Genomic DNA, 26,834 nt, shown 5'->3' with positions numbered 1-26,834 from the left:
CGTAGCTGGCTATCTTAAGTAAAAGGGAAATGAAAGGCCAGATGGGCAGGCTGGAGAAATGGGAATATTCTCAGGGCGGACTGTGTGACCTGATCAAACAATAGGAGTCTAGGCAACAGTCACCCGGCAGGACAACAAGGCCTCTGCCTCTGTGACAAATCTGATTTCCATCTGTTCCCACAACCATTCCCATCCTTTGCATGACAAAGTGCAGGAGAGAACATCCAAAAGGATGATTGAAGGTCAAACATTGCCTCAATGGAACAAGGCCAAGGTGGCTACCACCTCTTACAAGAATACATTAGGAGATTTTTGTCAAAGGGCAGATGAGAGAGCTAAAATAGAATCCCACAGTTTGCATGGCGGCCCTGATCATGGGTAAAACTACCTGGCCCTAATAGGGAACTATTGTTAACTTACGGGTACAATGCTCCAAAAGTACTAAGAGCACAAGAGCACAGCTCCTGAATCAGCCTTGCTTCTTCTTCTTCTTTTTTTTGTAAAACCACTCATTTTCATGTAGGAATAATGTATACTTTCAATCCCAACAAAGTATAAAGTGATCATGTTTCATTAATAATCATAAACAGCCAAATACTAGGGAAGGGAGTACTTTAAAGTATAGAGAAGGTAGAAGGAGAGGCAAGAATGACCCCTGGACTGAGCAAAGCCCACACGCAGCTGCATCCCTGCACCCAGCGCCTACATCCCACCACCACCACTGCCACCGCCGCGCCCAGCAGAAGGACTGAAGGGGATGCTAAAGGAGTTTAGGCCAAGGCGAAGGGCGAACCACAAAGATCCACAAGGTTGTCTGCTAAATAACTCCTCCAAAGCCAGAACCGAAGCCTAGAAGGGCCCTTGCCAAAAAGGGAGAGAAGGTGCCCAAAAGGGAAAAGGGAGAAGTTGATGCTGGCAAGGATGGGAATAACCCTGCAGACAATGGAGACGCCAGACGGACCAGGCCCAGAAAGCGGCAGGTGCCGGAGACGCCAAGTGAAGCGTGTGTGTTATTAATAACTGTGCGCTCCTGGTAACTATACCATTTGAGATACTATTTTTTTATCAAGTTTTTACAAAAGTGCAGAGTTTTGTTTTACTTTTTTTTAAGCTATGTTGAACACAGCTTAACACTTCACTATTGTTTTGGAAAGGAGCATGGGTCACTAACAGAAGGATCTAAAGCTGGATTGATGGGAAAACTCCTTTCCCTTCGATTTTTGAGAGATGTCCTCTTAGCTCTCAGGAAGGATTCCTTGCCATTGACACACAGGCACCAGGGCATAAAACTAAATTCAATTTTACGCCCTCTTCCTCCTCCCTGTCTGCTTTCGGCATCGCCTTAACTCCCTCAAACCCAGAGACCTGCTGGACCTGTTCCCCAAAAATGTGTTATCTGGACTTCATAGTGACCCCACTGAGGTGGTGTCCCCCAAAAGGGCAACAGTTCCTTTTCTAGATAGTGGCTCTTCAAACTGACCATTCTGTCATTTTCATTTCCTTTCCTGAAAGTCAGGGTCAGCTTGCAGAAAGTCGCTAAATAACGTGCCTGATATGAAGCGGCAACCCTCACAGCACACTTCCCCTTCTCAGACCTCCCATGAAGAGTTCGCTGGGTTTCATGGTGGCTTTCTGATTCTGGTGGTCCAGTGAAGAAGGGAGCTGAAAGTTGTTCTGTTCTGCTTGTACGTGACTGACTGCCCATGTCCTGCCTGAAATACCATGATTGTTTATGACAAGAATCTTCAACAAAGCTGGATACACGCGGTGCGCCGGCCGCGGCGCGCCAGCCGCGGCGGCCATTGGAGGGTGAACCAACGGCAAAGGAAGACCTTTCTCTCTGTCTCTCTCTCTCTCTCACTGTCCACTCTGCCTGTCAAATAAATAAATAAATAAAGCTGGATACAGTTTGGCTTGGGGGGGGGGGGTAAATAAAACAAAGTATATACAAGGCAAAGAACAGCCTATTATGGGTCATTCTTCTCAGCTGTAGGCAATTACAATCAGCTTTAAATAAATAAAGATGATGGCTTTAACAAATGCTGTAATATCCTTGCCCCCTAAAGTCCGGCTAAAATGACACTAAATTGTTCTGTTTTAAAATATATCTAATTTAAAGATTTTGTAAGCTAAAAAGAATTTGTGAGGGAATCTGAGATAAATAACTGATTTACACTATAGAGAAAAAGAAAAAACGCTTTGAGTTGATAGTGCCATATGCTGCTAGAAGTGCTGGAAATGTAAGGATTGGTTGCAAGAGCTTACAGGAACCTTCGTAACTCTAAAATCCATGCCCTAATCTTGATCAGATTAGCCACTGTCCTTTCCTTCTCCTTCTGCTATGGAAGACTAGAGCGTTATTTTTCCCTTTGAAAGGGGTAAAACAGAGGGCAAAATTAATGGTAATAAAGAATGTAGGTGGGTCTAGCACTGTGGCGTAGCAGGTAAAGCTACCGCCTGCAGTGCCAGCAACCCATATGGCCGCCAATTTGATACCCAGCTGCTCCACTTCTGATCCAGCTCTCTGCTTTGGCCTGGAAGAGCAGTGGAAGATGGCCCAGGTCCTTGGGCCCCGGCACCCATGTGCAAGACCAGGAAGAAGCCCCTGGCTCCTGGCTTCGGATCAGCACAGCTCTGGCCAGTTGCAGCCAATTGGGGAGTGAACAAGCAGATGGAAGACCTCTCTCTCTCTCTGCCTCTCCTTCTCTCTCTGTGTAACTCTGACTTCCAAATAAAATAAACAAATCTTTTTTAAAAAAATAGGTAGTAGGGGGTTAAAAATGAGGGATTAAGTGAATATTTGCATAATCAATGATGAGCATCAACAATTTCTTTCAGGACGTTGCAGCTAGGCTGTATCTTTCAGGCAAAACTTTATTGGAAGACTTTTATCTGGGAATCAGAACCAGTCCTAGGATTCAGACCTAAAGACACTGATGTTGAGGGTTTCCCAACAGGACCATGCAGCCAGATCAGCCCTTGAATGAAACTCACAATCAAGGAGACTCGCCTGTGCACTCAGCATTTCCAATTTTTTTTTTTTACCCCCATTCTTAAATATGAGCAAACACTCATGGGATTATAGAATTCAGTAAGCACTTAACAGGAAAAATGGTGATGACAAAAATTGAACAAAGGCCCAGCCCTGGCTGTTGCAGGCATCTGGGGAGTGAACAAGTCTTTGGAAGATCTCTCCTCTCTCTGTCTCTACCTCTCAGCCTTTCAAATAAAAGTAAAAATAAATGAATTTTTACAAATTAAGTAAAACACATAAAATTTTGAAGTGGATTATTTCTGAGAATTGCAAATTTAGACAAACTATCAATCAAGCATATCAATCAATATTTTAGCAGGAAAAGAATGGTGTCATCTGGGGCAGGGGATGGGGGAAACAGGTAACGGAGGAGGTTTAATAAAGAGATGGACTATACAGTTTTGGGCAGATTACTCTTACCGTGCCCATGCAAGAAGGGAGGAATGAGTTGCTCATTCCCAGAGGGTACCTGTATGCAGAGGGCCACAAGACCAGAGCTCCATGCTTTAGCAGAGGATGCAAACAACTGCCTCAACCTAGCAAGAAGGAGGTCAGGAAACCAATACCCCAGCCTCACCCTCCATCTTCCTCCCTCCGAGCTCGTGCCTGTGCCTCCCATTGGCCACACACCAATGAAAGTCAGATGGCAAATGACTTTGATGCGGTCTATAAAAATTGGTCTCTGGGGCCAGTGCTGTGGTGCAGCGGGTTAAAGCCCCGGCCTGAGGTGTTGACATCCCATATGGGCGCCGGTTCGAGACCTGGCTGCTCCTCTTCCAATCCAGCTCTCTGCTGTGGCCTGGGAAAACAGTAGAAGATGGCCTAAGTCCTTGGGCCCCAGCACCCACGTGGGACTCAGAGGAAGCTCCTGGCTCCTGGCTTCGGATCGGTGCAGCTCCAGTCTTTGCAGCCATCTGGGGAGTGAACCAGCAGATGGAAGACCTCTCTCTCTGTCTCTACCTTTCTCTGTAACTCTGTCTTTCAAATAAATAAAATAAATCTTTAAAAAAAAATTGGTCTCCATGGAAATCAATAGGGTGGATAAAGTGGAGAAAATAAGTTAAAACATGTAAAGACTTGAGAATAATCTCACCTTTTGAATACCTAATCTATTTTGGCTATCATTGTTGTTGATGTTGTTAGTTTCATCACCACTATTGTTGTCAACAAGGAATTACTAACACTCACATGAAATCAAACATTGGCAAACTTTCTAACCATTTCCTAAACCCTTTTCCCTAATGAGATTCTTCAACACAAAATGTAGCACATAGTGAAAAAATTTTATTAACACAGAAAGCAATTTCCACCGATTCCTAGGAACTTTTCAAATTTCCTCCAGATTTATTAGCCGTACGTCATTTGGAACAAGCATGCTATTGGACTTACTAGTAGTGATGTGTAATTCAGAAGTAGCGTGACTGGCAGAGACAATTGTTAAGCACTGGCTCAGCACTACCATTTTCCAGGAACATGTTGTGGCTTTAATATAACTTCCCAAGAAATAGCTTAATCAGATCACCACAATGTACTGTTTCACAAAATGAATACCATAATCCCCAGAGGTGCCAGATAGGATGGAGTAACAGGTTAGGGTGGGTGAGGCACATCATAATAAAATAATAGAATTGGCATGACCATAAAATATGATTAGTTTAAAACATAAATAGCCATTCGTATACAGAACATATTGTTCAATATTTCACTTTAAAGTAATCAAAGTAGTACAAATTAAAATGATAATCAGTACCAATTTTGGTTTACAAAACTAGCAAACTTTTTTAAGATTTATTATTTACTTGAAATTCAGAGTTACATAGAGAGAGAAGGAGAGGTAGAGAGAGAGATACAAGTCTTCCATCCACTGGTTCACTCCCCTAAATGGCTTCAATGGCCAGAGCTGAGCTGATCCAAAGCCAAGAGCCAGGAGCTTCTTCCGGGTCTCCCACGTGGGTGCAGGAGTCCAAGGACTTGCGCCATCTTCTACTGCTTTTCCAGGCCATAACAGAGAGCTGGATCAGAAGTGTAGCAACCAGAACTCAAAACCAGAGCCCATATGGGATGCCGGCACTGCAAGCAGTGGCAGCCCCAGCAAATGTTTTTAAAGCTATGCCACCCCCATAACTCCTTGCTCTCGCTCCTCCCCTCCTCTTTCCGCCATATTTCCGTGCCGCTGCGGTGGTGCTCATGAACGTCCTGGCCGATGCTCTCAAGAGCATCAACAATGCCGAGAAGAGAGGCAAGCGCCAGGTTCTCATCAGCCCGTGCTCCAAAGTCATCGTCAGGTTTCTGACTGTGATGATGAAGCATGGTTACATTGGCAAGTTTGAAATCATTGATGATCACAGAGCTGGGAAGATCGTGGTGAACCTCACCGGCAGGTTAAACAAGTGCGGAGTGATCAGCCTCAGATTTGACGTGCAGCTGAAAGATCTAGAAAAATGGCAGAATAATCTGCTTCCATCCTGCCAGTTTGGTTTCATTGTACTGACAACCTCAGCTGGCATCATGGACCATGAAGAAACACAATGAAAACCCACAGGAGGGAAATTCCTTGGATTCTTTTTCTAGGGATGTAACAGGCATACAAATAAAAGCTCAATGGGGACCATCTCCAAGTCGCCAAGTCGGGGACTAAAGCCTTCATGGAGGCTCTGCAGGCTGGTGGCGACATCTCCATGATCGGGCAGTTTGGCATCGGTTTCTATGCTGCCTACCTGGTGGCCGAGAAGGTGGTCGTGATCACAAAGCACGACGACCAGGAGCAATATGCCTGGGAGTCTTCTGCTGGGGGCTCCTTCACCGTGCGCGCCGACCACGGGGAGCCTATTGGCCGAGGCACCAAGGTGATCCTGCATCTCAAGGAGGACCAGACTGAGTACCTGGAGGAGAGGCGGGTCAAGGAGGTGGTGAAGAAGCACTCGCAGTTCATAGGCTACCCCATCACCCTCTACTTGGAGAAGGAAAGAGAAAAGGAAATCAGTGATGATGAAGCAGAGGAAGAAAAAGGCGAGGAGAAAAAGGAGGAGGAAGATAAGGAGGACGAGGAGAAGCCCAAGATCGAAGATGTGGGCTCCGATGAGGAAGATGACAGCGGCAAGGACAAGAAAAAGAAAACCAAGAAGATCAAGGAGAAGTACATCGATGGGGAAGAACTGAACTAGACCAAGCCCATCTGGACCAGAAACCCTGATGACATCACCCAGGAGGAGTATGGCGAGTTCTACAAGAGCCTCACCAATGACTGGGAGGACCACTTGGCAGTCAAGCACTTCTCTGTGGAAGGTCAGCTGGAATTCAGGGCTTTGCTTTTCATCCCTGGCCGAGCTCCCTTTGACCTCTTTGAGAACAAGAAGAAGAACAACATTAAGCTGTACGTCCGCCGTGTGTTCATCATGGACAGCTGTGATGAGCTGATCCCAGAGTATCTCAACTTCATCCGTGGCGTGGTCGACTCCGAAGACCTGCCCTTGAACATCTCCGGCGAAATGCTGCAGCAGAGCAAGATCTTGAAAGTCACCCGCAAGAACATCATGAACAAGTGCCTCGAGCTCTTCTCCAAGCTGGCGGAAGACAAGGAGAACTACAAGAAGTTCTGCGAGGCCTTCTCCAAGAACTTGAAACCTGGCATCCACAAGGACTCCACCAACCGGCGCCGCCTCTCTGAGCTGCTGCGCTACCACACCTCCCAGTCTGGAGATGAGATGACTTCGCTGTCCGAGTACGTCTCTCGCATGAAGGAGACACACAAGTCCATCTACTACATCACTGGGGAGAGCAAAGAGCAGGTGGCCAACTCAGCTTTCGTGGAGCGCGTGCGGAAGCGGGGCTTCGAGGTGGTGTACATGACAGAGCCGATCGACGAGTACTGCGTGCAGCAGCTCAAGGAGTTCGACGGGAAGAGCCTGGTGTCGTGACCAAAGAGGTCCTGGAGCTGCCTGAGGACGAGGAGGAGAAGAAAAAGATGGAGGAGAGCAAGGTGAAGTTTGAGAACCTCTGCAAGCTCATGAAGGAGATGCTGGATAAGAAGGTTGAGAAGGTGACAATCTCCAATAGGCTCGTGTCTTTGCCCTGCTGCATCGTGACCAGCACCTACGGCTGGACAGCCAACATGGAGCGGATCATGAAGGCCCAAGCACTTCGAGGCAACTCTACCATGGGCTACATGATGGCCAAGAAGCACCTGGAGATCAATCCCGACCACCCCATTGTGGAGACGCTGCGGCAGAAGGCCGAGGTGGATAAGAACAACAAAGCAGTCAAGGATCTGGTGGTGCTGCTCTTTGAAACTGCGCTGCTGTCCTCCGGCTTCTCCCTGGAGGATCCCCAGACCCACTCCAACCGCATCTGTTGCATGATCAAGCTAGGCCTAGGCATTGATGAGGATGAGGTGGCAGCAGAGGAACCCAGCGCAGCTGTTCTGGAGAAGATCCCCCCTCTCGGGGGAGACGAGGACGCCTCCCGCATTGAAGAAGTAGACTAGGAACTCCTTGGAAACTCCTGCCCTCTGTATAGTGTCCCCGTGGCTCCCACAGCAGCCTTGAGTGGCCCTGTCCCACCTGGCCCCCCTGCTGATGTCTAGTGGTCTCTCTCCTGTCCTGTGTCCTAAGGCAGGAAACAAGGGCCTCAAGCCCCATCCCCTCCTTAATTTGACAATGGGGTTGGATGTTGTGTATTGTGGGTTTTTTTGTTGTTGTTGTTTATTTTGTTCTGAAATTAAAGTATGCAAAATAAAGATGATGCCGTTTTATACAAAAAAATTAATAAATAAAAGCTATGCCACCCAATAGTTGTTGGGAGAGGAGGGAAAACAACACTCAGCTGTACCTTATGCTGTGGGAACAGAGCGGACAGAATGATCCAACACAAGGAGGAAATGATAGTATTTGTGTAGCGTTTTAGAGAAGTAATAAATCCATCTGGCAGAGAGAAATTTCAGGCATAGCCACACTACTTCTGAATTACACATTACTATGCAACCACATTAGAAGAAAGGCAGGGCATTTTCGTACAGTGGTGAGACTTCTGATGTGATGGAGAGTTGGGAGACAGTATCTAGAAACCAAGAGTTATCTGAAAGTCCATGGATGGGGAAGTGTCGCTCCCCCTCTTCGTGGGGGAACGACACAGGACCCTGCGCTGTTCTTTCGTCTGCTCGGCCCTCCCCGGGTTTGCTGCTGGTTCTTCCCGGGTTGGCTACTATCCCTTCCACCTCCGTGGAAGGGCAGTTCCCCCTGGCCGCATTCCCCACTTCCGCAGGGGAGCGGCACACCGCCGGCCGGCTCTCTCGGGGGCTGCACGGGTTCCCTTAGATGTTCCCCATAGATGTTCCTGGTGCATGCCGTTTCTCTCCTCCTTTATAGTCCTTCTCTGCCAATCCCAACTCGGCTGCCCACACGCCGAGTACGCTGCTCTCCAATCAGGAGCAAGTCCTACAGTTAATTGGTTGAACTGGAGGCAGCTGTGCGGAAGCTGTTTACTTCTCTCCCAGCGCCATATTGTGGGAGAGCAGATGCATAGAATAAGTCTTAATTCGAGTAACTTAGTCTAGTCCGGATTGCTCCCCACAGATCCCCCTTTCTTTTTATTTTTGGCGTTGATACGCGCCTGTCTTCGGTGTCCCGCGGCACACACTAGAGTTGCCACAGGCTCTTACAAGTCCTATCCATCAGGCAAACCGAATCCGGGTCCTCTCTTCGCCATGTTGTGAGGAGGTTTTTAGGCGCTGATGCGTGCCTGTGTTCGGTGCCCTGCAGCGCATACTCTGCTCTGCTAGAACTGCCTGCAGGTGTTTACAAAACCTATCAGGCAAACCGAATCCAAGCCTTCTCATTGCCGTATTGTGGGGGAGACTTATTAGTGTTGGTTTGTGCCTATCTTCGGTGACCTGCAGCTCATACTCTGGTCGAGCTTTGCTGGCGCTTACCGCCTTAAATCAGGCAGACCGAATCCAAGCCTCCTAATTGGCATGTTGAGGGGAGGCCTTATTTTTCTCTATTTCTCTATCTCCGGGCATTTCTATTTCTCCCATTTTACTTCTGTCTGCCAACATTCCTATTTCTCTTTTACTTCTAAACTTCTGTTTCTCTTATCCCCGCAGCTTTCCGGCACCTTGCCCCGCCGGCGGGTTCCCGGCTCTGCGCCGCTTCAGCCCGCGCGCCTCTCTCATCTGCGCAGCTTCCCGGCTTTGCGCGGCTCGGCTTCGCGGTCTCCACGCTTAACCCTTTCGCGTCTGAACCACGGCCTACGCCAGCGTTCCCTATCTATTCACGCCCCGTGCTCTCTCTGCACGCGGCGGCTTCCGCGAGTAACACAGCGTAGCTTGCGTCTCCGCCACTAGGATTCAATCCAAGTTCCCCGGGCTAGCCTGGCGAATTCAACCCAGCGTACGTCTCCGCCCCACGGTTTGGCTTCCCGTCCTTTGCTCCCCGGGCTAACCAGACGGATCCCAACCTGGCTCACGTTTCAGCTTCTGGCTTCAACTTTTCGCCCCCTATTCCCGGGCTAACTGAGAACCCCAAAGTGGCTTTCGTTTCCGCCTTGGCCTGCCCCCCGCGGCTTCAATTTCCCTAACACTTTTCTCTACCCGGTATGTTTCCCTAAGTTTTCTTCCAACAATATTCCTCCCTCATTTCTCCTGGCCTCTCCCCACAGTCCGCATCCGAGTCTGTTTGTTCTAGCTTTCACTTTCGCTTTTGACCTTAGAGATTTCTCCCAGCTTCCCCCCGTAGTCCGTATCCGAGTCTATGCCTAGGCTTTCAACAGCTTCCTCCGGCACCTCTTTCGTCCGGCTTTTCCCTAGGCTGTTTGCTAGTCTCTCTCTCCGATATTTTCCCAATTCTTCCCGTTTCTTCCCGTTTCTTCCCTCCTAAGTTTGCTATCCGTTCTAGGTTTCCTATCCGTCCTAGGTTTTCTATCCGAGCTAGGTTTCCTATCCGAGTCAGGTTTCCTATCCGAGTCACGGCACCATTATGTCGCTCCCCCTCTTCGTGGGGGAACGACACAGGACCCTGCGCTGTTCTTTCGTCTGCTCGGCCCTCCCCGGGTTTGCTGCTGGTTCTTCCCGGGTTGGCTACTATCCCTTCCACCTCCGTGGAAGGGCAGTTCCCCCTGGCCGCATTCCCCACTTCCGCAGGGGAGCGGCACACCGCCGGCCGGCTCTCTCGGGGGCTGCACGGGTTCCCTTAGATGTTCCCCATAGATGTTCCTGGTGCATGCCGTTTCTCTCCTCCTTTATAGTCCTTCTCTGCCAATCCCAACTCGGCTGCCCACACGCCGAGTACGCTGCTCTCCAATCAGGAGCAAGTCCTACAGTTAATTGGTTGAACTGGAGGCAGCTGTGCGGAAGCTGTTTACTTCTCTCCCAGCGCCATATTGTGGGAGAGCAGATGCATAGAATAAGTCTTAATTCGAGTAACTTAGTCTAGTCCGGATTGCTCCCCACAGGGAAGGCACTATGGCCAAGTGGGTTAAGTGGCTTCTTGGGAAATTGGCATCCCATGTCATAGTGCTGGTTCGAGTCCCAGCTTTGCTTTTGATCCAGCTTCCTACTAATGCATCCTGGGAAGCAACAGATGATGGCTTGGATCTCTATCTATCTGTTTACTTATCTATTTCTGCCTTTCAAAGTAGATGAGAATAAATAAAAAGCATTAAAGGCGAAGCTTGGGACACCCCATCCCATATAAGAATTCATGGGCTACACTTCTGATTCCAACAACATGCTAACAGGCACCCTTAATGGAGGTCTCACATATGGATGGCAGGGGCCTAAGTACTTGAACCATCACTTATTGCCTATCACTGTGCATATTATCAGGAAGCTGAGATTAGAAGCCAGGCTAGGACTCAAACCTAGGCAATCTGTTATGGGATATAAACATCTCAAACCCCAACTTAACCTACTGCACCCAACGTTAACTCCATCCAGTTTCTAATCAGATTATTTGTTTTTTTGCTGTTGATTTTTTTGTGTTCCTTATGTATTCTGGTTGTTAAGTCCTTTTCAAAGGAGTAGTTTGCTTATATTTTCTCCCATTCTATTGGTTGCCTCCTAACTATAATTGTTTCCTTTGTTATACAGCTTTTTAGTTTTTTGGTAATCCCATTTGTCAGTTTTTCCTTTTATTGCCTGTGCTTTTAGGGTCTGATCCAAAAACTCTTTACCCAGACGAAATGTCCTAAGCAGTTCCCCTATCCTTTCTTCTAATAGTTTTGTAGGTTAAGTCTTTCAACCATCTCCAGATGAGAGATAGGGATCTAGTTTTTTTTTCTTCTGCATATGGATATCTCCTTTTCCATCATCAGTTATTGAGGAGACTTTCCTTTCTCTAATGTATATTCTTATTCTTTCTGCATTTGTTAAAAATCAATTGGCTAGGCCGGCGCCGCGGCTCACTAGGCTAATCCTCTGCTTGTGGTGCCGGCACCCTGGGTTCTAGTCCCGGTTGGGGTGCTGGATTCTGTCCAGGCTGCTCCTCTTCCAGTCCAGCTCTCTGCTGTGGCCCGGGAAAGCAGTGGAGGATGGCCCAAGTGCTTGGGCCCTGCACCCGCATGGGAGACCAGGAGAAGTACCTGGCTCCTGGCTTCGGATCCGTGGTGCGCCAGCCGCAGCGCACCAGCTATAGCAGCCATTTGGGGGATGAACCAACGGAAAAGGAAGACTTTTCTCTCTGTCTCTCTCTCTCTCTCTCTCTCTCTCTCTCACTGTCCACTCTGCTTGTCAAAAAAATAAAATAAAGTAAAGTAAAAATCAATTGGCTAGGGGCTGGCGCTGTGGCATAGAGGGTTAAGCTTCCGCCTGCGGCACTGGCATCCTATATGGGTGCCTGGTCATGCCCTGGCTTTTCCTCTTCTGATCCAGCTCTCTGCTTATGGCCTGGGAAAGCAGTGGAAGCACTTGGGCCTGTGCACCCGCATGGGAGACTCAGAAGAAGGTTCCGGCTCCTGGCTTCAGATTGGCCCAATCATTGTGGCCATTAGGGGAGTGAATCAGCAGCTAGATGAACTCTCTCTCTGTCTCTCCCTCTCTCTGTAGCTCTACCTCTCAAATAAATAAATTGAATCTTTTAAAAAAAATCAATTGGCTATAAATACGTGGATTTATTCCTGGGTTCTCTATTCATTTACATTGATCTAAGTGACCATCTTTATGCCAGTCCCACGCTATTTGGGTTACTATAGATTTGTAGTATGTCTTTTTTTTTTTTTTTTTTTTTTAAGATTTATTTACCTGGGGCTGGCACTGTGGCGTAACGGGTAAAGCCGTCGCCTGCAGTGCCGGTATCTCATATGAGCGCAGGTTCAAGACCAGGCTGCTCCACTTCCGATCCAGCTCTCTGCTATGGCCTGGGAAAGCAGTAGAAGATGGCCCAAATCCTTGGGCCCCTCCACCCCTGTGGGAGACCAGGAAGAAGCCCCTGGCTCCTGGCTTCAGATCAGCACAGCTCTGGCCAGTTGCAGCCAATTAGGGAGTAAACAAGCGGATGAAGACCTCTCTCTCTCTCTGCCTCTCCTTCTCTCTCTGTGTAACTCTGACTTTCAAACAAATAAATAAAATCTTTAAAAAAAATAAAAATATTTATTTACCTTTTTGAAAGGCAGTTACAGGAGAGACAGAAAGAGATCTTCCATCTGTTGTTTCACTTCCTCAAATGGCCATGAGACTTGGAACTAGGCCAGGAGCTGGGACCTCCATCCAGGTCTCCCACAGGGGTGGAAGGAGTCCAGATACTTCTGCCACCTTCTGAAGTGCATTAACAGGGAACTGGATCAGAAGCAAAGCAACTAGAACTTGAACCAGTGCTCCAATATGGGATGCTGGTGCCACAGGCAGCAGCTTAACCCATTGCACCACAACACTGGCCCCTGTAGTATGTCTTAAAATCAAATATTGTGAGGCCTCCAGCTTTGTTTTTTGCTCAGGATTGCTTTTGCTTTGGGGCTTTATTTTGTGATTCCATACAAATTTTATTTTATTTTAATTTTTTTTAATTTATTTTATTTTATTTCAAAATCAAAGTTACACAGAGAGAGGAGAGGCAGAGACAGCATGAAGTCTTCCATCCAATGGTTCACTCTCCAGATGGCTGCAACAGCCAGAGCTGCGCCAATTTGAAGCCAGGAGCCAGGAGATTCTTCTGGGTCTCCCATGCAGATGCAGGGGCCCAAGGACTTGGACCATCTTCTACTGCTTTCCCAGGTCATAGCAGAGAGCTGGATGGGAAGTGGAGCAGCCTGGTCTTGAACCTGCGCTCATATGAGATACTGGCACTGCAGGCGGCGGCTTTACCCGTTACGCCACAGTGCCAGTCCCAGGTAAATAAATCCCATATGGGATGCCGGCGCTTCAGGTCAGGGCATTAACCCACTGAGCCACAGTGCCAGCCCCTCCATACAAATTTTAAAAAAGTTTTCTCCTAGTTCTGTGAAGAATGTTGGCATATTAACGGGATAATTTCTCTTTTTAATCTGCCAGCATGTATTCAGCTTTCATTTGTGTCCATTCTGCTATTCAGGTAACCTATTGAGTTTTTATTTCAATGATTATACTGCCATCAGCATTTATTGATTCTCCTTCATAACATTCTGATTTTGTGTCATGGTTACAATCTACCCTTACTTTCTGCTCTACAGATTCTGCTTCCTTCGTGTTAGTTCTCTCCGTTGAATTTAATACTTCATTTTCATGATTTTAATTTTCCTTTAATACTTGATGATACTTGGATTACCATTCATATGTGTCTTTGAGATCCTATGTTTACCTGAGAATTCTACTTTTATTCACAAAGTCTATACCAGTTAATATTGAGAAGGAGTAGAATCAGTTATTTTTTAAAAAATGATTTTTTATTTATTTAAAGGGCAGAATTGCAGAGAAAGGAAGAAAGAGATATGAAGAGAAAGATCTTTCATCTGTTGGTTCACTCCCTAAATGGTTACAATAGCCAAGGCTGGGCCTTTGTTCATTTTTCCTGTTAAATGCTGACTCAATTCTATAATCCCATGAGTGTTTGCTCATATTTATGAATGAGGGTAAAAAAAAATTGAAAGTGCTGAGTGCACAGGCGTGTCTCCTTGATTGTGAGTCACATGGATGCAGGGGTCAAAGTACTTGGACCATCTTCCACTGCCTTCCCAGGTCACAGCAGAGAGCTGGATTGGAAATGGAGCAGCCAGGACTCAAACTGGTGCCAATATGGGATGCTGGCATTGTAGGCAGCAGCTTAACTCATTATGCCACAACGCCAGCCCCAGAATCAGGTATTTGTTGAGATGTTACAACAGCTGGACACATCAGTTCTTCCCTTCTGAAGGTAAACAGCTATTTTCCTCTGGCCCAAGCTCTCACTCTCAGGTGATGCAAGCTGTCACCTCTAAGAGGGAACAGTCCTGCTCTCTTCAATTTGTCAGGGCAGGGCTAACCTTACTGACCATTCTGGATGCTTCTCATCATCACACTAATCATTGCTGGAGAGATCTCTCCCATTCCTTATAGCTATTGCTCCATGTTTAAAACAATCCTGGAATCCCTCCCACCTTTAATGGAGCTTTCCTGCTTATATATTCTCCTGTACTGAGCAAATTTTATCTTCTCTTTGGAACTTTTCAAAATCCTGCTTGATTACCTCATTTTTCCTAGTTTTTAATCTTTTTACAAATGTATTCTTTTTGAATTTTTGTCTTTCATGGCAACTCTGGAATTTCTATATGGGAGAGATTTAAGTACTATAAATTGTCTCTAAGAAGGCTTCTCAATCTAATGGTATGCACTTGGATTTTACTAAAGCATGGCTAGATAAACTCATTTTTAAAAAATATGTGGCTGGCATTGTAGCGCAAAGGGTTAAGCAACTGCCTGTGATGCCAGCATCCCATATGGGGACCAGCTTGAGTCCCAGCTGCGACATTTCCAATCCAGCTCCCTGCTAATGTGCCTCAGAGGATAGCAGAAGATGGCCCAAATTCTTGGGCCCCTACTTCCGATGGGGGAAGCTGGATGGAATTCCAGGCTCCTTGCTTCAGCCTGGCCCAGCCCTGGTTTTTGAAGTCATTTGGGAAGTGAACCTATGGATGAAGATTTCTTTCTCTCTCCTTCTCTCTCTGTAACTTTGCCTTTCAAATAAACAAATCTTTTTCAAAACTATATATGCGTGTGCTTGTACATATTTATTTCTATTTATTTATTCTCTCAATAGCACCTGAAAGCAAGACATACTGAGTGTATGGAAATATACATCATGGGCTTTCAAAAACCTCATGAGAAATGTGTATTATGAAAAATCTGTGCATACACTTCAAATTTGCACCCAAATAAACTTATTTGTTAATTCCATTTTCCATGAACTTTGTGAAGTACTCATATGTGTGTGTGTGTATGCACACATACACACACTTTGTCATTCAATTAACGTTTCTGTCTTCAAAACATATTGGAGACTGGCGCCACAGCTCACTAGGCTAATCCTCCGCCTGCGGCTCTGGCACCCTGGATTCTAGTCCCACTTGGGGCGTCCGGGTCTGTCCCAGTTGCTCCTCTTCCAGTCCAGCTCTCTGCTGTAGCCTGGGAGTGCAGTGGAGGATGGCCCAGGTGCTTGGGCCCTGCACCCGCATGGGAGACCAGGAGGAGGTGCCTGGCTCCTGGCTCCTGGCTCCTGGCTCCGGATCAGTGTAGTGCACCAGCAGCAACGCGCTGGCCACAAAGGCCACTTGTGGGGAGAACCAACGGAAAGGGGAAGACCTTTCTCTCTGTCTCTCTCTCTCTCACTGTCTAACTCTGCCTATCAAAATTAAAAAAAAAAAAAAAAAGATTGGAGCTCTTAAATTCAATTAATTAATTAAATTGTTCAAGGAATCAAAGTTCATGAAAGACATGACTTCTGAAAGGAATCTTGAAGATCAAAGTAATTAAAGAAACATGTTCTAGGAGCTGGCGCTGTGGTGTAGTAGGTTAAGCCTCCGCCTGTGGCGCTGGCTTCCCATATGGGCACAGGTTCATGTCCTGGCTTTTCCTCTTCTAATGCAGCTCCTTGGTAATGTGCCTGGGAAAGCAGTGGAAGATGGTTCAAGTGCGTGGGCCCGTGGACCCATGTGGGAGACCTGGGACAAGTTTCTGCCTCCTGGCTTCAGACCGGCCCAGCTCCTGTCATTGCAGCCACTTGGGAAGTGTACCAGCTGATGGAAGACTCTCTCTCTGTCTCTCCCTCTCTGTAACTCTGCCTCTCAAACAAATAAATAAATCTTTAAAAAAATAGGTTCTAGAAAGTTTTCTGGCCCTTTAAATGCATTCCTTAGCTGTTGGGATAAAATTCAGATTCCTTAGTTTAACAAAGATATGGTGAGTGCCTCCCTCTGGCCGTATCTGCCCACATCCTCCCATCTCACACCATGCCCGCTTCCTCCAGCTATCCAGATACTGAAAAACTTGCTGTTCTCCAAAGGAGTTATCTGTTTCAGTTTCTGAGGCCCCCTCTATGCTTGTCTCTGCTAGGAACATTTTGGTCCTGGCAAGATTATTTCACTAAGAAACTAACAGTTTCAAAATCATTCTTTGTTTAAAGAACACATTTATCACTGTTGCCTACTGTGTTTCACCCCATTGTCTGCACTGTTGTCTTCCTTTTCAAGGGCGCCACAGCAGAGACTGATGAGCCAGCCTCCTCCCAGATCCTGAGGCCACCCACATCTGTGAGCGCTGACTGAGCAGTGACAGTTATTAAATAGGTACAAAGACTGCAAAACACCCAGTTTCCCTCTACAGGAGATAACGTGTGGACTTCATTAACAGCAGTCAATGAACGGGAGACAGTCCAAATTCTGAATATGACCTTGACAACCCGGTTAAATTTCTTTGCATCTCCATTTCTACACGTGCAAACTAAGTATGCCAGAAAGGCTCTCCAAGCTCTCTCCAGCTCTCAAATTTGATAACAAGTTCAATAAATTTTACTATTTTTACTTTAAAGATTTATTTATTTATTTGAAAGACAGAGTTACAAAGAGAGAGAAGGAGAGACAAAGAGATCTTTCATCCACCAGTTCACTCCCCAACCGGCTGCCACGACCCTGCTAGGCCAGGCTCAAGCCAGGAGCCAGGAGCTTCTTCCAGGCCTCCCACATGGGTGTAGGGCTCAAGCACTTGCGACATTGTCTGCTGTTTTCCCAGGCACATTAGCAGAGAGCTGAATCAGAAGTGGAGCAGCCGGGACTCAAACCAGCGCCCATATGGGATACCGGCACTGAAGTCTGTGGTTTTAGCCTGTTGTGCCCCAATTTTACTGTGTGTGTGTTTTTTTTTTTTTTTTTTAATTCCTAGAACAATCTTATTTTGGTTACTTAGTAACCACATCATCATTGAAAATACTCAAATAGTGGTCAGCATTGTGACATACATAATGGGAAAAGCTGCTGCCTAAGATGCCAGCAACCTGTATGGGCTCTGGTTCATGTCCCAGCTATTGACCTTCCCATCCAGACCCCTGCTAATGGCATGGGAAAAGCAGTGGAAGATAGCCCAAGTATTTGGGCCCATTCCATCTATGTGGGAGACCTGGAGGAAGCTCCTGCCTCCTGGTTTTGGCTTGGCCCAGTGCTGGCCATTGTGACCACCTGGGGAATGAACTGGTGGATAGAAGATTCTCTTTCTCTCTCTCTCTCTCTCTCTGTTTCTCCCCGCCTCCCTCTAACCAACTCTTTCAAAATAAACAAATAAATCTTTAGGAAAAAGAATAAAATACTCAAATAATACTGGAAAATATTTGTCAACGTCCCCTCATGAATCCTGAAATCCTTCCCGCTCGTGCTTCTGCTGCTGCACAGTATTTCATGATATGGCTGCGTTCTCTTCTATTTAACCATTTCTTTGTCAACTGATGTGACAGCTGCTTCTTATCTGTCTTATTACAAGCAACAGTAGAGTGAACATCTGTATAAGAAGAAATATATCTTCTAGTGCATTTCTGCTTTACTCACAGCAAAGTCTGTGCTCTGGGCTTTGTCCCACCATAAATTTTCTAAGAAGAATTTAAGAAATAGCTGGGTCCCCTGCATATGCAGACATCCCAAAATTCCATTAAGATGGGGCCTTAGAGAATATTGACAATGCATAGGAAACGTGAAAAATGCGGCCGGCGCCGCGGCTCACTAGGCTAATCCTCCGCCTTGCGGCGCCGGCACACCGGCTTCTAGTCCCGGTCGGGGCGCCGGATTCTGTCCTGGTTGCCCCTCTTCCAGGCCAGCCCTCTGCTGTGGCCAGGGAGTGCAGTGGAGGATGGCCCAGGTGCTTGGGCCCTGCACCCCATGGGAGACCAGGAAAAGCACCTGGCTCCTGGCTCCTGCCATCGGATCAGCGCGGTGCACCGGCCGCAGCGCGCCGACCGCGGCGGCCATTGGAGGGTGAACCAACGGCAAAGGAAGACCTTTCTCTCTGTCTCTCTCTCTCACTGTCCACTCTGCCTGTCAAAAAAAAAAAAAAAAATGCAGCCGGGGGCTACCGAGCATCTGCTGTGGGTGATGTTCTCTCTCTCTCTCTCTCTTTCTCTCTCTCTCTCTCTTTTTTTACAGGCAGAGTGGACAGTGAGAGAGAGACAGAGAGAAAGGTCTTCCTTTGCTGTTGGTTCACCCTCCAATGGCTGCCGTGGGCAGTGCGCTGCGCTGATCCAAAGCCAGGAGCCAGGTGCCTCTCGAGGTCTCCCATGCGGGTGCAGGGCCCAAGTACTTGGGCCATCCTCCACTGCACTCCCGGGCCACAGCAGAGAGCTGGCCTGGAAGAGGGACAACCGGGACAGAATCCAGCATCCCGACCAGGACTAGAACCTGGTGTGCCGGCGCCGCAAGGCGGAGGATTAGCCTATTGAACCGCGGCACCGGCTGTGATGTTCTCTTTAGAAAGGACGTTGGTGCTGATGTGTAGGGCTCTGGCCACCTTGAGGTTCAGGCCAAAGTTGAGGGCTAAAGGGGGCTTAAAAAGGGTGTAAATCCATGGGAGAATCAAGGACTCTCACTGCACAGCGAGCCTCTGTTTGCTGAGTCACTAAGTCAGACAGGAGACAACAGAGAACTCCTTATCTGACGCCTTGTATAGCACTGTGGGTCTTGTGAAGGAAACTCTTGTAATCACAGGCCAGAGCAGCAAAGAGCCTGGAAACCTCCCTCCTGCTAGCATGGGGGCCGCTGAGGGCGTTCAGCGAGCATCTGACCTGAAACCTTGTCCCTAGTGAGAGAGAAGCCCTGAAACAGTGGAAGGCTGCGCTGTGGAACAAAATAGCAAAAGGAAGAGTAACTGCTGGCATAAGTGGACCAATGAAGAGTGAAGAACTGACTTCAAAGGCAACAGGAACTACACGAACTATACACTACTAAATGCCAAGCATGATGCTGAGGTTTTTACAGTCAGCATCTCCCAGTAACATCTCTGAGAGGGGAGATTACAGACCCTCATTGCATATGGAATCGCGTACACATTTCTTTTCTTTCTTCCTTCTCTCTCCATCTTTTTCCTCTCTCCCTCCCTCCCTTCCTTTCATCTTTCCTTCCTTTCTTCCCTCCTTCTTTCTTCCTTCCTGCCTTGCTCACTTTTCTTGCTTCCACAGATACTGGTTGAGAGTCTACACTATACCAGATAGATAATACTATTGACACTGTGGATTCAGAAGTGAACCACAAGAAAAGTTCCCTGCTTTCATGGATCCATATTCTAATAGAAAATGACAGGTGATTAAACCAACAAATGAATGAAAATGCAAATGAATACATAAGCAAGCAGGTATAAATGACTATGATCAGTGTAATACAACGATTCAAAATAGAATGCTATCCAGAGAACTTTCTAGGGTGATGAAAATCTTCCACATTTTGGTTGTGAGAGTGGTGATCATATGACGCTATGTGTCTCTCAGAATTCACAGAATGGTACACCTTATAAATGATGTGTCTTCCTGAATGTCAATCACGCCTCAATAAACCTGACATTACAAAAAATACAGTCCTGTTGCCAGCGCTGTGGCGTAGTGGGTAAAGCCACCACCTGCAGTGCCAGCATCCCATATGGGCACCAGTTCAAGACTGGGCTGCTCCATTTCTGATCCAGCTCTCTGCTATGGTTTGGAAAGCAGTGGAAGATGGCTCAAGTCCTTGGGCCCCTGCACCCGCTTGGGAGACCGGGAAGAAGCTCCTGGCTCCTGGCTTCGGATCAGCACAGCTTTAGCCATTGCAGCCAATTGGGGAGTAAACCAGCGGATGGAAGACCTCTCTCTCTCTCCCTCTTTCCGCCTCTACCTCTCCTTCTCTCTCTATGTAACTCCAACTTTCAAATAAATAAACAAAAATCTTTAAAAAAAATACAGTCCTGTAATGAAAGTGACTAAAATTGTTAGATTGAGCAACAAAGTCCACATTAAGGAAGAAGCAATTAAGCTGAGTTTGAGTATAAGAAAGAAGATGAAGGGAGAATTATTCCAGAAAAAGGAAGCAGTAACTGCAACATCCCTATGATGAGAAAGACTTTGGCTCGTTCAAGATAGATAGAGAAGGGTGAGGCTGAAGAAATAGACAAGAGCCAGGGTAGGGGCAGGTTTGGAAACCGGGATCAGAGATTGCTGTTTTGCATTCTACAGAGGATTTATGCTTTCAAAAGATCATTCAGGTTGCTATGTAGAGAATGACTTTAAGGGAGTCAGAGTGGAAGAAGGCAAATAGGAAGTCCAAGCAAGAGATGACAGTGTCACCACGTAGAGAGCACAGAGCAGCTGAGCTATTACTGGCATTCTGTGACTCAGGTTAACCTAAACCTCAGACTCAGTGGCTTAACAGCAGAATTTGGTCAGGTCTTCCTGATTGTGTGCTTCCCTCTTCTGGTGCCGTGGAGAATAAGGCTTTTTCTATCTTTGGAATCCAGTTTCCTCAAGGGCCTCAGAATCCTCTTCATTTGGTCATCAGGTGGCAAATGAGCAACCATCCATGAGCAAACTTCCATGGGCCTGGTCTGAAAGTGTTCCGTGTCACGTTAACTCACATTCCAAGAGCCAGAATCTAGCCGTGTGATTTCAGAACGTGGCAACGAAAGGAGGGACATAGGGTCTGCAACTGTGCCCAAGTAGAAACAGAACCTGGTTTGGAAACCACCTATCTGCCACCTTTTTATTTTGGCGATAGAGACCACAAGACATGGAAATGAACTGGAGGAGACTAGCGACAGGAAAACAAGAATCAACTGTGAAATCTGGGGAATGGGTATTTAGCCTACCAGTTAAGATGCCTTTGTCCCACATCAGAGCTCCTAGGTTCAATTCTAAGCCCTGGCTCCTGAATTCAGATTCCCACCAGTGCAGACTCTGAGAGGCAGCAGTGATGGCTCAAGTAATTGGGTTCCTACCACCCATGTGGGAGACCTGGACTAAGCTGCTGGCTCCCCGTTTCAGCCTAGCCCAGCTTTGGCTATTGTGGGCATTTGGATGGGAGCTCTATGCCTGTCTCTGGCTTTCTGATTCTGACTGTCTCACTCTGTCTCTCTGCTTGTCGAGTAAATTTTTAAAATAAAAAAAATACTAAAATAAAAGTCTTCTTGATAGGGTAGTCTTTTGGCATAGTAGTTAAGATTCCAGTTGAGTGGCTAGTAGCCCATATCAGAATTTCTTTGATGAAGTCTTGCTCTGCTCCTCATTCTAGCTTCATGCTAATACAAACCCTGGGATGCAGCAGGTGATGGCTCAGGTGCTTAGGTCCCTGCCATCAATGTGGCAGATTGAGTTCTGGGTTTCTTACTTCAGCCCAATCAAGCCCCAGCCATTATGGGCATCTGGGGAGTGAACCAAAAAATGGGAGATTTCTGCCTCTCAAATACCTAAAAAAAAAAAAAAAAAAAAAAATCAAAGATCTCTGTCCTGTGTTAGAGGATGTGGAATGACATTTATATCCTAATATACAGCATATTTATTATTTATTTTAAAAATGTTTAAAAGAAGATTTTAAGTGAGCATATTTTTACTTGGGTTTCAAATGTAAGTGTGCTTGGTTCTGTGCCATGCAAAACAATTTCTCTCCAAACATCTTGGATTACATTCGTAAGGAATGAGTTTAATTCTTTTATGTCCTCTTTTCCCACCCTAACCCACAAGCAGATCCTAGAGTGGGTGGGGTATTCCTGTACTGTCATTTTATGTCCTTACTGGCAGTTTCCCTAAAAAAAAAAAAAAAAAAAAAAAAAAAACTTTTTTTTAAAGATTTATTTAATTATTTATTTGAAAGGCAGAGTTAGAGAGAGAGGTCTTTCATCCACTGTTCACTCCCCAGATGGCCACAACGGCCAGAGCTGGGCCTATCAGAAGTCAGGAGCCAGGAGCTTCTGCTGGGTCTCCCACACAGGTGCAGAGGCCCAAGGACTTGAGCCATCTTCTGCTGCTTTGCTAGGCCATAGCAGGAGCAGCCGGGACACAAACCAGCACCCATATGAGATGCCAGCACCATAGGCAGAGGCTTAACTTATTACGCCACAGAGCCGGCTTCTTCAGTAAACTTGCAAAAAAATTGTCTGTGTGGAGGCTAAGGCCAAGATACATCCCAAGTGCCCTGTAGAGTAACCCAAAAGGGACCAACTATACCATGTAACGCTAGCACAAATTTATGAATTAGGATTTGCCTGTCAACTCATAATGACTAATCTCTTTCCTTGAAAAGACTTTTTTGTTTATTTATTTCCATGTTATTTGAAAGGCATGGAGGCAGAGACAGAAAGAGAGAAGAGAGAATGACACCTGACACCTGACACCTTCCGTTTGCTAATTCACTTCCTGATGGCCCTGAAACAGGGAGTTGGAACTGCATCCAGGTCTACCCTGTGGGTAGCAGTGTCCCAAGTACTTGAGCCATCACCTGCCACTTCCCAGGATGCTGGATCAGAACTACAGGATCAGGAACTCAAACCAGGGACTTAGATATGTGATGCGGGCATTCCAAGTAGTGACTTAACTGCTGTGCCAAACATCTACCCCTGGAAAGATTGTTAATCTTACCATCCATTTATGTAATTAAATACACAATGCTCAGTGTTCTCAGGAACTTGTAAATTTTAATTCTCTGTTCTAGTCATGCTTTTTACAGTTTGATTGTCCCGTCAATTAAATCAATGCTTTTAAATACATATATGTGCATCATAAATTTTTCACGTATAACACAATAAAACATGTTTACTAAACAAATGATATATAATTGTCAAACAAAATTTTTAATACAAAAAAGAAAAAAAGAGAAGAAACAGAAATTAGAAAGCATTCAATCATGAAAGCATAACTGAATCAAAGATACTTGATGTTTGCATGTCTTTTTCTAGACTTGTTCTTCTCATATACTTGCACATATCTTTTCCTTATCAAGATAGCTTCACTCTGAACTTCATATTTCATAATCTAACTTTTTAAAATGTTTAAAATTAACAACAGGAGTCACTGTGCACTAACTCCCCATGCAGGACCTCTGTCCTCTATGAGTTGTATCATGAGAGTTAACTGTAAAACTAATTCTCAGTTTGTGTGTGTGTGATTGTGTGTGCAAACTGTTAAAACCTTTACTTAGTATAGATCTGGTCTTTGTGTATAAAGTTAATTGAAAATGAACCTTAATGGAGAATGGGACTGGGAAGGGGAGAGGGAGGAGGAGGAAGGGTGGGAGTGTAGGTGAGAGGGCAGGTATGGTGGGAGTAATAACTATATTCCTAAAGTTGTACTTATGAAATCTGTATCCCTTAAAAATAAATAAATAAATTTTTAAAAAGTGTTTAAAAAGAGATTTTAAGTGAGCATATTTTTACTTGGGTTTCAAATGTAAGTGTGCTTGGTTCCGTGCCATGCATAACAATTTCTCTCCAGTCATCTTGAATCACACTCATAAGCAATGAGTTTAATTCTTTTATGTCCTCTTTTCCCATCCTAACCCACATGCAGATCCTAGGGTGGGTGGCTATTCCTGTACTGTCATTTCATGTCCTTACTGGCAGTGTGGAAGATGTCCTCCACTGACTTATTTTGTAACGCACTGAGCTCCACCCTTCTCTTTTCTCCCCATCTTGCTTTAGCCTTCTCTTTCCAAGATTACAAAAATGTGATCAATAAACAATATAATTTATGTTGTGGTTTTTCATCCTGCGTTCTAAAAAATCCATTTTCTGACATTGTCTCACTATTCAAATCCAGTCTTCTTACAGTATCATCAGACATGTGATTTCTTCTGACTGGTTTCCCTTCCCGCTCTTTCTCTTTTCTCCCTCTGTCCACATTCACCCAGTAGCCCTCTCCTCCCTGTGGGCTGATACTGAGTATATCAAATGGATTTAAAATACAACTATTAGAGAATAGATGTTTCAGATTTGACTTTAGAGTCTTGCTTTATTTTAAAGCTTATACAGTAGTGAATCACTAAACCACCATGCCAGCTTAGGAGATCTTAAGTTTGTTCAGTACAGTGCTACCTTAATTCACATGTGGAGTATTCCCCAACACGCCTTTACCTAAAGTCTAGTAGTCTAGTAGCTGCTTAGCCTTATGGGTATTGGAACACTGTAGAAAAGTAACCAAAAGAGGAGCTGCCTGTACAAAAAAGCACTGTCCTGCTCTTGCTGAGATCTCAGCCAGTGATGACAGGTGGATAAGGAGCCACTGCACCTGCTGACCCAAAGATCAAGAGATTGCAGGAAGGGGTCACTTATCCAGGAAAGCAAAAGCAGCACTTTTGACTGACTGGTGAAGCCTTCCGAGCCCAGGAAAGGAACGTGTATCCACATATGTTCTCTCAGCTCCTCAAGAGGCACATTCCGGGTGCTGCTTACTAGGGGCTTGCTGGGGGAGTTCTTCTCAAGCAACTTCCAAAGTAAGTTCATAAACAACACTCCCTTTGCTATTTGCTATTCCTTTTTTTTTTTTCTTCTTCTCCCTTTTGTCCTTGCCTGGATTACCTGCTGCATCTTTTCCATATAAAAACCCATTTCCGCTTTCCTTCCACACTAGAACTGAACACCAGCTCAGAGCCCACACCATTAGGCATTGTTTTCGGTTTCCTTCATGATAAGGAGGGCAAGCTTTTCAAACGCTGTACAGAGGTAAGGGGAAATATTTACATTCTGCATGAGAGCTGGGAGGAGGAAAGAAATGCTCCACTCTAGATTGGGCTAATCCATCAAAGTAACTCATTAAATGTTCATGTTAAAACAAGTTGAACATTCACACCTTGCTATACTTAGAGCTTCATTAAGATGCAAATGAGCACAGAAGGGTATCTGTTGTTAGCTATTTGGTGGAAGCGAGGATTAATTGCAATCCCTTTCCTGCAAATAGTTTTTGATTAATGAGAACTAAGAGGAAATTAGGTGTTTGAAGAGAGATGCAGAAAGGCCAGAGTCAGGGACTATGACCAGGCAAAGAATGGGGAAGTTTGTGACAGTTTTGCTGTAACAGTGAGCAAGTAAAGTTATACTTACTTTAACCACAAACTTAAAATACACACTTAATTCTACTTGCCAAAGAAATGTTCTGGTTTGCTCTTTCCAAGTATCTGTTCATCCTATTCTCCCTGACCATGGCTGTCTTCTCATAGTCACACCCACGTGGTCTAGACGACATCCTCTTTTGCAACAGAAACTCTATCAGTGAACTTGAACACAATTTCCTCATCTCTCATTTGCCTTGGGCTCAAAATAGAGATTCTGACACTTATTAACTTTACTCATATCTCAATGAGTGTCCAGTAAATTCTGTATCCTCAGCCACATCCCCACAGAGAGACAAAACCATGGCAAGACTGTAATAACAATGCGAAGAGGCCCAGAGGAATCAATGCTAACTCCAGAGCATGTCTTTTCAAAGGATTTCATATCATTGGAGGGACTGAGGCAACATGGGAGAAATCATACTGTAACAGGAGCAAGCAGGATGCTGTTTGACACAAAGAGTAGAGAAGCTAAGTAGCAGAGAATGACCAATAAGAAGGGGAAGCAAAAGATCACAGCAGGAACAGACATTAGCATCAGTGGCACAATGGAATATTATCAGATATGTTACCCAAGGACTGAGCACAAAAGGACAGGAACCTCTGGGATATTTGAAAGCATGGTGACTTTACTATGGTAATTATTACCTGTTATTTTGATCATCTCCTTCAAAGTTAAAGTGGTCTAGGGAAGCTAGGGCCATTTTTTGGTTACCTTTATTACAGTCTACCCACCTCTCTCCCAACTCTTCAAGGTTGAAAGGGGAAATTTGTGTAATAATAGGATGCCCCGTAGCCACTCAATTGTCCTAAGATGCTGACATTGAACTACTTTTCTGGAAGCTCACGTACGTATTTACCAGCTGACCACAACCAGCCAAGGACTGCAGCAGATACCATGCCAAGACAAATGCAGAGAATAAGTTCCACCTCACTAGAGAAGTCATAGAATTTGCCAAACTATGTACACTTTTTTTTTTTAACTTTTAAATATATAGACACTATTTAGGTAAAACCAACGAAACATTACCAGGTCAGGTTAAAGATTAATGCTTAACCCCAAACCCCACACCCCATAACTGACTTACTGCAAAAATTTCTCCTCTTCAAATTCCCTCGTAAGTTTGGCTTTCTCTTAACTACTGCTGAATCCATACCAAGTTATACAAACTTCTTCCTAGAAAAGTGTTGGTGACTGACAGAATAAATGAACTCCTTTCCAAGTAAGTGAATTTTACAATGTAGATGGATCATTCTATATCCTTAGTTTGGGTTGCCAATGCAAATGAGTCAGAGGATTTGCTTCAGACACTGAGTTAATTGTGTAACT

The 26,834-nt window shown here is 45.6% G+C and overlaps 1 long non-coding RNA gene and 3 pseudogenes across 6 annotated transcripts in view; all 4 read left to right on the top strand.

Annotated features, from left to right (window-relative positions):
- The window catches only part of LOC127491844 (uncharacterized), a 43,834-nt gene extending 27,537 nt beyond the window's left edge, over positions 1-16,297 (top strand). For 2 of the 4 annotated variants that reach the window (XR_016230867.1, XR_016230866.1), the window contains exon 3: positions 3,820-4,047. This is a non-coding gene — a long non-coding RNA (uncharacterized LOC127491844). Of the gene's footprint in view, positions 1-3,819; positions 4,048-16,058 lie in introns of those variants that run through there. The other 2 variants (XR_011387295.1, XR_016230865.1) reach the window with 2 other exon arrangements.
- On the top strand, positions 532-1,000 carry LOC138849131 (non-histone chromosomal protein HMG-17 pseudogene; annotated as a pseudogene).
- Positions 5,173-5,605, top strand: LOC100350327 (small ribosomal subunit protein uS8 pseudogene; annotated as a pseudogene). Its single transcript, XR_016230864.1, has one exon. The product of XR_016230864.1 is annotated as a small ribosomal subunit protein uS8 pseudogene (transcript).
- On the top strand, positions 5,665-7,807 carry LOC100350563 (heat shock protein HSP 90-beta pseudogene; annotated as a pseudogene). The gene has a single exon (XR_016230863.1). The product of XR_016230863.1 is annotated as a heat shock protein HSP 90-beta pseudogene (transcript).
- Positions 16,298-26,834: the final 10,537 nt, after the last annotated feature.

Source organism: Oryctolagus cuniculus, chromosome 3, assembly GCF_051225735.1.
Source record: "Oryctolagus cuniculus isolate XC-2025 breed Fujian yellow rabbit chromosome 3, ASM5122573v1, whole genome shotgun sequence".
In the NCBI taxonomy this organism is placed as follows: domain Eukaryota; kingdom Metazoa; phylum Chordata; class Mammalia; order Lagomorpha; family Leporidae; genus Oryctolagus; species Oryctolagus cuniculus.
Note: the sequence above shows the minus strand (reverse complement) of the source record. Positions and strands in the feature narration are given on the sequence as shown.